Consider the following 11,374-nt stretch of genomic DNA (forward strand, 5'->3'; position numbering starts at 1 on the left):
TTTAGTTTTCTTCCTGCCTACTCACTAGTCTGTCTTTACAGATACCTCTTCCGTTGTTTGTCTCTTGAAAACCTAAACACTAGTTCAGACTGTAAAAATCTGCCCTGCTATTTATCAGGCTGGAATAACAGACACAGATAAGCTAGCTGCAAAATTAACAGGAGATACTATTTTTCCTAAGGACATACTGCAGCTCTAAAATGTCATAACAACCCCCTCCTTTGAGTAACTACCTCTTTCTTACTCACTGAGCAACTTCATTTTCTAAAATCATAGACTATCAGAAACTTTGCTGTTTGAAATTATTTAAGTAACAGGCACCTGGGTGGCTCAGTTGGTTAAGCGACTGCCTTCAGCTCAGGTCATGATCCTGGAGTCCTGGGATCGAGTCCCGCATCGGGCTCCCTGCTCAGCAGGGGGTCTGCTTCTCCCTCTGACCCTCTTCCCTCTCGTGCTCTCTGTCTCTCATTCTCTCTCTCTCAAATAAATAAATAAAATCTTTAAAAAAAAAAAGAAATTATATAAGTAAGAATGAAACTTTTGCCTGGGGTATCTAACTCACTAAATGGACAAGATTTACAACCCAGATGCAGAGATTCAGATAATTTATTGATTTCTGAACATAATATACCACATCTTTTTAAACTTTATTGTTTCTAAGGAAACAGGCACCTGGCTCCACTTAGCAATGGATGTTGGCTCCTTTACACAGAGCTCTCTTTTGCTTTGAACCATCAAAATATTGCTTCATTTAAATTTCACCTAATCCTGCTTCTCTCTCAAATCCTACGATGATCTTTTCTGTTTGGTGGGACACCCCATGGTTCCTCTGGTGTATTATCGTGACTTCAATGGACTATGGGTTTGTCCCTGGTGGTGGTCTTCAGCTTGCTGGTCTAGGACACCCTGAAATACAGTCTTCCAGGTTCCGTAACAGCCCTCTCTTTGCTCTGCATACTTTTTGGATGACCTCATTCACTTCCATCCATAAGCTGATGACACCCCTCCCCCCCCCCCCCCCCCCCCCACCACCGCCAACCTCCAGCTCAGGCCTTTCTCCTGCTTCTGGGACATGTGCTTCTGCTTGTTTTTTCGTGTTTGAAACCACTCCTCACTGCTGTGTTCAAGTAGGAACTAGGTTCTGAATCCCTCTGACCGTGAGATGGGTGGGGATGTTCCTTACCTGGGTCAGGTACCTCTTTACCCACTGTCCTCAAAACTGCATCACACTGAATCAGCTGCATTTCACATAGGTCAGCATCCTAAAACTTTAGAAAGTTGGGAGGAATGGAGGGAGGTGCAGGGAGAAACTGGGCCTGAATTACTCTGTCCCTTGTCCCTGACCCTTCAATAAAGGGTGGGGCCTCAATGAGGAGGCTGCAGAGGAGATCCTGACTGTCTCTCCTCCTCTTCTTCCCTATGGTCCCCTCCCTTGTAGCCTTTTCAGTTGGTGTCTCCACGCCTTCCAGTGCCTTGGGAATTTCACAGCCACCTGCCTTCATGGAGCCTGATGGCTTTCCCCTTGAGTCAGTCCTGCTGAGGGGCAAGATGTGGCCGGTGTGCTGCCGGAAAGGAAAGTGAGGACTGTGGAAGCTTCTGTAGGGCTGTGCCTGCTCTTTCCTCGAACACACCTGAGACCAAACATACTGAACATCTTGAGGATTTCACTTCCTTGTGAAGGACCCTCTGGCCACTTCCTCCCACTCCACTTCTGCCGTATCTCATCTACCAAAGAAGTTTGTATTCCTCTCATTCACGTAACTTCCACCTGACTTCTTAGTACATACAAAGGGGTCACCTTCTGCTTTCCTGACCTTTCAAAGCATTGTTCACACTAGCTCACCCTGAATGATGCCCAAATCACAACCCTGGAAGTATGATCACTTTTGAACCTGGTCCCTTAACCTTTGCTAGGGTACAGAGGGGACAGCATCATGCCCCAAAGGATAACTGCACAGTCCTACCACAGTATTTTGAAGTAGCCCTCTAATACTTAACTTTAGGGACACCTGAGTGGCTCAGTCGGTAAAGTGTCTGCCTTTGGCTCAGGTCATGATCCCAGGGTCCTGGGATGGAGTCCCACATCAGGCTCCTTGTTCAGCAGGGAGCCTGCTTCTCCCTCTGCCTGCCACTCCCCCTGCTTGTGTTCTCTGTCTCTAATAAATAAATAAAAACTTTAAAAAAATACTTAACTTTAAGCAAAATCTCTTGGCTATACTTTTAAGGTTTTTAAAAACATGTGTATAGTCACCAAGTTAAAAAACAAGCAAAAATCCAAACAGCATACTTGAAGAATGTAATACTCAAGAATGTAATACTTCCATAATACTGTATTATGAAAGTATGGAAGTAAGGAACCATACTTCCTTATGGTTTCTAACAGGATTTATTATTATTGTTACTATTATTGGGGTTTTTTGGAAAGGGTTGGGAGGGTCTTTTACTTTTGCTTTGAAATAAAGAAGTAATGTTTTTAAATTAAAAAAAAAAAGTCCAAATCACTACATGCTTAGTGAGTGTAGCTTCAGTTCATGTCATCCCAAACTCTGTTTTCCCTGTGAAGCAATAAACAGTGTGTTTATGTGGTATGTAGGGAAGGTCAGAGGCCCCAAGATCCCATTAGCTACAGATGAACTCACCTCCTTCAAACCCTGAGTGTTTAGACCATTTCACACTTATAAGCCATTGAATTTTTAGTTCATTTTAAAAGATTTTTTAAGTTCATTTATTTTTTTTTAGTAATCTCTACACCTAACATGGGGCTCAAACTCACTACCCTGAGATTAATTGTCGCATGCTCCCCTGAGCCAGCCAGGTGCCCCTAATTTTTAGTTCTTTATTATCTAATTTATAATCTTTGGTGAGCCATTGGTTATAGACACAAACCGCTATTTAAAGAGAAGCATAAAAATAAACCTTGGGGGCGCCTGGCTGGCTCAGTTGTGGAGTGTGCGACTCTTGACCTCAGGGTTGTAAGTCTGAAACCCAAGTTGAGTATAGAGATTACTTAAAAATAAAATCTTTAGGGGTTCCTGGGGGACTGCCTTTGGCTCAGGTCATGATCCCGGGGTCCTGGGATTGGGCCCCATGTTGTTAGTGCTCCCTGCTCAGTGGGGGGCCTGCTTCTCCCTCTCCCTCTGCCCCTCCCCCTGCCTGTGCTCTCCTGCTCTCTCTGTGTCAAATAAATAAATAAAATCTTTTAAAAAATCTTTAAAAAGTAAATTAAAACCTGTAAATTTGCCTCAAGATGATTATTACCAAATTCTTGCATTTATCCAATCAAAATTCATACCCAGTACCTCCAGATGTCACTAAGATTGCAAAGCCACATCTAGAAAAAATAAAACAAGACATGATGATCATATCCTATGTACCTTTCCATGTCCCAAGAATAAAGCCAACCCACTCCCACAGGTGTCACTTGTGAAAACTGCTTGCAAACAGCAGTCTGAACTTTTTCTCTCATCATTTAGGAACAAAACATAAACATTAGAAACAAAAAAATAAACCCATTGGATTGTAAGAAGTATTATGAAGTCTCAGACATATATTTCCAATGTTAGGAAATACCTATCTGGCTCCTTCTTTGGATTGCATTGAACTCCATCTTGTGGATGTACCATGACATATATAACCATTCAGCCTGTCATACACTGGAGTGCAACTGCTGGGTCCAAGGGTGTGTGTGTGTGTGTGTGTGTGTGTGTGTGTGTGTGTGTGTGTGTGTATTGTATGGCCCAGGTGCTCTACCAAGAGGTTAGACCTATCTACACTCCCACCAGAGGAATGATGACTCTATTTTCCCACACCCTCACCAACTCTGAATATTAGTTGTTTGTTTTTTTAAGATTTATTTATTTATTTATTTATTTATTTATTTAAGAGAGAGAGAGAGAGAGAGTTGGGGGAGGAGCAGAGGGAGAGAATTTTCAAGCAGACTCCCTGCGGAGCACAGAGCCCACCATGGGGCTTGATTTCACAAACCTGACATCATGACCTAAGCCAAAACCAAGAGCGTGATGCTTAACTGACTGAGCCACCAGGTGCCCCAAGTTTTAGGTCTTTATATATTCTGGACACTACCATTACAACCCTTATCAGAAATATATTTGCAAATATTTTCTCCTATTCTGTAGGATGTCTTCTCATTTTCTTGATAGTCTCCTTTGATGCACAAAAGTTCTTAATTATGATGAAGGGGCACCTGGATGGCTCAGTCGTTAAGCGTCTGCCTTCGGCTCAGGTCATGATCCCGGGGTCCTGGGATCGAGTCCTGCATGGGGCTCTCTGCTCAGCGGGGAGTCTGCTTCTCTATCTCCCACTCCCCCTGCTTGTGTTCCCTCTCTCGTTGTGTCTCTCTCTGTCAAATAATTAAATAAAATCTTTAAAAAAAAGTTCTTAATTATGATGAAGTCCATCTATGTTTTCCTTTGTTGCCTATGCTTTTGGTATCATATCCATGAAATCATAGTCAATGAAGATTTCTCCCAATGCTTCTTCAAAGAGTTTTGTAGTTTTAGCTCTTAAGTTTAGGTCTTTGATCCACTTTGAGTTAATTTTTGTACATGGTGTGAGGTAAGGGTCCAACTTTATTCTTTTGCATATGGAAATCCAGTTGTTCCACCATTTGTTCAAGAAACAATTCCTTCCCCATTGAATGAACTTGGCATCCTTGTCAAAAATCAGCTGGCCATGGGGTGCCTGAGTGGCTCAGTCAGTTAAGCATCTGCCTTCAGCTCAGGTCATGATCCCAGGGTCCTGGCATTAAGTCCCATGTAGGGCTGCCTGCTTAGCCCAGAGCCTGCTTCTCCCTCTCCCTCTGCCCCACCCCCCCCTGCTCATGTTCTCTCTCTTTCAAATAAATAAATAAAATCTTTAAAAAATCAATTAGCCATAGATACATGGGATTATTTGTGGATCTCAAATCTATTCTAGTGGTCTATATGTCTATCCTTTGCCAGTACCACACTGTTTTAACTATTGTAGTTTTGTAGTACATTTTGAAGTGTGAAGTCCTCCAACTTCGTCATTTTTCAAGACTGCTTTGACTATTCAGGACATCTTGCAATTCTATATGAATTTGAGGACTGGCATTTCCACTTCTGCAAGAATGTCTCTTGGAATTTTGATAGGGCATGATGTCTTTCTTTTTTTAAAGATTTTATTTATTTATTTGTCAGAGAGAGAAAGAGAGAGCAAGCACAAGCAGGGGGAGCGGCGGGCAGTGGGAGAAGCAGGCTCCCCCCTGAGCAAGGAGCCCAATGCGGAACTTGATCTCAGAACTCTGGGATCACAACCTGAGCCGAAGGCAGACACTTAACCAACTGAGCCACCCAGGTGTCCCAGGGCATGGTGTCTTTTATTGTTCAGAAATTTTACATTTTGATATGGTTAAGTATCTACCTTTTTTGTTATAATTTTAAGGTTTTGCACGTTGTTAGGAAAGTCTTCCCTATCCCAAGGTTATAGATAAATTACCTTGATTGTTTCTAATATTTTTATCATTTTTATGTGTATAAGTCATAATGTAATACAATCTATTTGGAATTTACTTTTTTTGCATATGGTGTGAAGTAAGGAATCTAACTGTATGTTTATCTCTAACTGGATATATAATTGTCCTTACATAAATTATTGAATAGACCCCTCTTTCCACTTATTTGAAATTCCACCTTCATCATATATTAAATTCCTACAAGGGAAGATCTATTTCTGGTCTCTATTCTGTTATTAATCTTGCCTATTTCTGAACCAACAGTATACCATTTTCATTATAATAGTCTTTCCCTATTCTTAAAATATTTTTTTCCTCAGGTATTCTTTTTTGAGATGAGTGTCAGCGACAACTTGTCAAGTTCTATAAAAAAAGATATGCTATTGGGATTTCAGTTGGAAAATAATGATTTAATTATTTGTGTAGATTATATTTTTATTTTTAGTCTTCCCAACACCAAACATTTTGTGTATTTTCTTTCATTCAGTATTCTCTTATGTCCTTCAGTTAATTTAATTGATCACATTAAGATAACTTAAGTATATAATTGATTCAAACATTCAAATGAAATTTTGTTATTCATTTGCAGCTTGTAAATTTTTTTTTAAAGATTTATTTTTATTTTAGGGAGAGAGAGAGAAAGAGCAGGGGCAGAAGGAGAGGGAGAGGGGAAGCAGACTCCCCTTTGAGTGTGGAGCCCAACACGGGGCTCGATCCCATCACCCTGAGATCAGAACCCTGAGATCACGACCCTGAGATCATGACCAAGCCAAAACCATAAGTTGGACACTTAACTGACTGAGCCACCCAAGCACCGTGCAGCTTGTAAATTTTTTCTTGGGTATATTCCTACGTTTATTAGTTTTTGCTCCTGTTGTGCATGACTTCATTTTTACTACATTTCTAATTGGACATTACTGGGCTATATAATGACTGAATAGGTATATTCTAAATATTACTTATAGAAACCTTCCTACAGGTCCATTAACACAGTTAAAAAGAAATCTATGTGCAAGGCTTACATTGTAACATAGTACAATGTACAATGTACAAGGCTGTAAAGTGTAACATAGTAAGGGCAAATAATGTGAAGTAGCCTAAATGTTTATCAATATGGGACTGATTAAATTATAGTACATTCATATAATGAGATGCTTCTCAGTTGTAAAAGGAATGAAGTAGATCTAAATATTCTGATATGGAAAGTTCTCTAGGGGCACCTGGGTGGCTCAGTCGTTAAGGGTCCGACTCTTGATTTCAGCTCAGGTCATGACCTCAGGATCGTGAGATCGAGCCCTGTGTTGGGTTCCGTGCTGGGTATGGAGCCTGCTTAAGATTCTCTTTATCCCTCTACCCCTTCCCCCAACTCTCTCTCTCCAAAAAAACAAAACAAAACAAAACAAAACAAAAAACCCAAAAACCAAAGTTCTCTAAGACATATTGAAAATGTATTGTTATATAAAGAAGCAACGTGTGGAACTGTGTTTTGTATTTTTATATGTTTTGTACACATAAATATTTCTGAAAGGATATACACTAATTAATGGTGATACTTCTAGAGAAGGAGACTGGGAAATTGGTGTGTGTCAACAACAATGATGTAGTCACACATACTTTTCTCTTCCAGGGGTCATGGGGAGACTACATTTCCCAACCTTTCTAGTAGATGTGTTCTCATGAATGAGTGTAGGCAGAAGAATGTGGCACTTCAGGTCCAAGGTGATTGTCAGTGTGAAAGCTTTCCACTCCTCTCCCCCACCCCCATCTAAGCAGTTGGGATCAAAGAGCTTTGAGATGATGGAGATGCTGGGTAGAAGCAGCTTGGACCTGAGTCACTGCTAGAGGAGAAGAGCATACCAATATGGTCTACCCACACTGGGATGTGAGTGAGAAATAAACCTTTGTGTGTTAAGCCACTAAGATTTGAAGGTTTATTTGGTTCCACATTTAACAAACTAAAGATGGCCAGAGACTTTTGACATTTCTTTCACTGAAAGCTGGGATCTATGTTCCCTGTCTTTGAATCTGGGCTGGACCGTGATTGCTTTGGACAACAGAATGCAGAGCAAGTGATGCTGGGCTAGTTTCTGGGCTCAAGCCATACAAGACTAGCAGCTCACTGCCTGCTGAAATGCTTGTTTGGGGATGCTTCCTTTTAGAATCCAGCCACCATGCTCTGAGAAACCAAATGGAGGGACTACATGAAGGCACTCTGGTTTTCAGCTCTAATCAGCCTTCCAGCCAACAGCTAGCATCTCCTGCTAGCCAAACAAGTGAGCCATAATTGGCAACTAGTCCCACTGAGTCTTCAGATGACTCCATTTCGGTTGTGCCTGCAACCACATGAGCCTTGAAGTGAGAATCACCTAGCTGAGCTCAGCCAACACACAGAATCATGAGAGCAGAATCATGAGAGCTACTAAGAAATAGATGTATTAAATAATAGAGAAACAAAAGACCAGAGAACAGCCTGTCCCATCCTGACTGATATGATGGAGTGAGGCAAAAAGTCTCACTCTTGTACTATTTAAATTTTTGGCTATGTGCATGTGATTTATATTTCAATTAGATATAGCTACTATTTTGTTTTTTTATTTTTTATTAATTATTATTATTTTAAATATTTTATTTATCTGTCAGAGAGAGAGAACACAAGCAGGGGAGTGGCAGAGGGAGAAGCAGGCTCCCTGAAGAGCAAGGAGCCTGATGCGGGACTCAGTTTCAGGACCCTGGGATCATGACCTGAGCCAAAGGCAGATGCTTAACCAACTGAGCCACCCAGGTGTTCCTTAATATTATTTTTTTAAGCAGGCTCCATGCCCAGCATGGAGCCCAACGCAGGGCTTGAACTCACGACCCTGAGATCAAGATCTGAGCTGAGATCAAGAATCAGATGCTTAACTGACTGAGCCATAGGTACTCGATATAGCTACAATTTTGAATTCACAACTTCTAAGCATTGGGCCATTAAAATTGGTTTTGTATAGTTTTGATACCACAGCAACAGCAATAAATATGTACTGATCACATCCTCAATTGGTGTCAGGTCCTGTTGTAGGGCTGAAGACAGTGCGGAATCAAAGCTGACTTGGTCCTGGCTCTCCTGAATCTTCCAGTCAGGTTGGAAAGACAGATCAAAAACAACTGAACAAGCACCGAAAAATGATCCTCTGTGGGAGTGATAAGTGCTCTGAAAGGAAGAACAATTAGATGATGTTATAGATATTGATTGGAATAAAGGCTATTTCAGACTGGATGAACAGGGAAAATCTCCTGAAAAAAGGGGTTGTGTCAGGCCTTAAAAGATCTGAGGGAAGAGCACCAGGAATAGAGAATATCCAAGGCAAAGGCGCCAATGTGGGAATGAGTTAGGGAATGAGTTATTCAGTGTTGTGAATAAGGCTTTGTTCACAGGGTAGAAAGAGGTAAGGTCAGAGATTTGAGTGGGACCTTGTAGGACATGATAAAGGATCGGAGATTTGCTTTGAATATGCTGGATGGAATATGCTGGAAAGCCTTTTGGAGGGTTTTAAATAAGAATGACATGAGCTGATTTAGGTTTTTAAACAATCACTGTGGCTGCTGGGAGATGCCTAACCCAAGTGTAAGTTTTAAACTACAGCTGAGCCCTGAACAACATGGGGGTTAGGTGCACCAACCCCTGCACGGTAAAAAATCCGCATATAATTTTTCACTCTCTGAAAGCTTAACTACTAATAGTCTACTGTTGACCAATAACACAGTTGATTAGCACATATCTTGTATATTATATGTATTATATACTATATTCTAATAAGAGTAAGAGAAAAGAACATGTTATTAAGAAAATCGTAAGGAAGAGAAAATATATTTACAGTGATATGGGGCCATGAGCAGATGGTCAAGAAAGAATTTTTGAGATGTTTTTGGTGCAAAAAGGTGCTTTTATTATAGCACAGGGACAGGACCTGTGGGCAGAAAGAGCTTGTGTTTGTGGGGAGTGACTGATTAAATACTTTTTAGTTAGTGGGGGTTAGAGCATAAGTGTCCAAGGAATTTGGAAGCAAGGCCTTCCAGGGCCTTGAGTGGCTAGCTGCTGCTAAGGTAAGGTTATTTACCACTGTGTGGTAAAACATGAGTCTTGAGACCCTTCAGATGTATATCAGTGGGCCATATGCTCAGAAGGTAATTGCTAATATATATCTTTGGGGGGAGTATATGGCTATCAGAGGGAAGTAACACTAACAAGAGCAAAGCTACAGTGGTAAAACATTAAAGAAAGTCCTTGAGGGAAGCTGGAGGAATGTTACAATCTGTATGTCTCAGGAATTCTGCCTGGAGACTCCGAGGTCCCAGTAGCCAAGTCACAACAAAGCCTGGCCTTTCTTTTTCTCCCATGATACAGTACTATATTGAAAAAAAGTCTGCAGATAAGTGGATTTGCGCAGTTCAAACCCATGTTGTTCAGGGGCCAACCACATATTCTAAAGTGCATTAGGTCTCTAAATTATGATTTAGTCACTTTTTATATATAGGTCATCAAATCGTGTTTTTCTCACATAAAGATAAATGAAACAGCATGTTAAATGTGAAAAATAGGTATGTGTTGTCATATACTGTGAATGTTATCTAAGATTTTAAGTGAACTTTATAACACAATCTCTCATATTCTAAAGATAGAAGAAACTTTTTTTTTTAAAGATTTTATTTATTTATTTGACAGAGAGAGCGCACAAGCTGGAGGAGGGTCAGGCAGGGGGAGAGGGAGACGCAGACTCCCTGCTGAGCAGGGAGCCCGACGTGGGACTCGATCCCAGGACTCTGGGATCATGACCTGAGCCGAAGGCAGACCCTTAACGACTGAGCCACCCAGGCACCCAGAAGATAAATATTTTCAGTCAAAATCAATCACTTCTTTATCATATTATTCAAAAATGACAAATTATTTCAAATTTCCTAGGAGTGTTTTGTGAGTCAAAAAAGGGTTAGGAACCCCTCACCCCCAAACAACTCCTTATTTGAGAGAGATATCGCCTCTGCACCTCACGGCCGAGCAGAGCCCTGTTAACACACCCTTCGATGCACACAGACCCATGATGGTATCTCCAGCACCTGAGAGTCAAGACAGTCCTAAAAGAAATTCTTCACTGTCACCAACTGGCTCTGGGTCTCCATGGTACATGGAGTCTCCTGGGCATGCCTTCTGGAAATTGTTACTACCTACACTCACTCCTTCAACAGACAGGCTAGGCTTGGAATGTGGCTCAGGTCAGAAAGGCCTTCAGTCAGTGAAGGGGCAGGAAAGTTTTCCTGGAGGAGGTGACCCATGAGGAGGAGTCGGGAGGACTAGAGGGGAAGGTGTTTCAAAGGAACTTGTGCAAAGGAAATGTGGGGGGCTGGGCTCAGTTCATGGTGGTTTCAAAGCATAGCAGGGGTCCATTATCCTGGGGTGTCACTGGCATTTACTGCCTTCCAAGTCCTGTGACTCATCCCACCATCTCTTGAGAAACGCGCATCTCAAGAGACCTGTCACCTCCAGGGCCTGTGTGGCTCCCCAATGTCGCCGGATTTCTCTCTGTTTCCCAGGGGAGAGACAGGCCTGCATTCACTCACGGAGAGCAGGCTGAGGCTGGGTCCAGTGAATCCCTCCTTTCATTCTTCACACCAGACGTGTCTGCAGAGCTCTGGACAGGGGGTCTTGGCTGGAGACAGTTTTATCACAGTTCCCTGCAACCCATGATTCACTGTCAAGTGTACCTGCACGAGATGTTGCTACTCCTCCAGAGGCCGCCCCAAGAGAGTGAACGGTTGAACCCGGGGACAGGACACTGGGCTGCTGGCCAGGTTAGCCACCCACTCTTGTGCAACCCCAGGGGCCCGGGATTTGGCAGGTGAAGTCAG

This window comes from Neomonachus schauinslandi, chromosome 11 (assembly GCF_002201575.2).
Source record: "Neomonachus schauinslandi chromosome 11, ASM220157v2, whole genome shotgun sequence".
Classification (NCBI taxonomy): domain Eukaryota; kingdom Metazoa; phylum Chordata; class Mammalia; order Carnivora; family Phocidae; genus Neomonachus; species Neomonachus schauinslandi.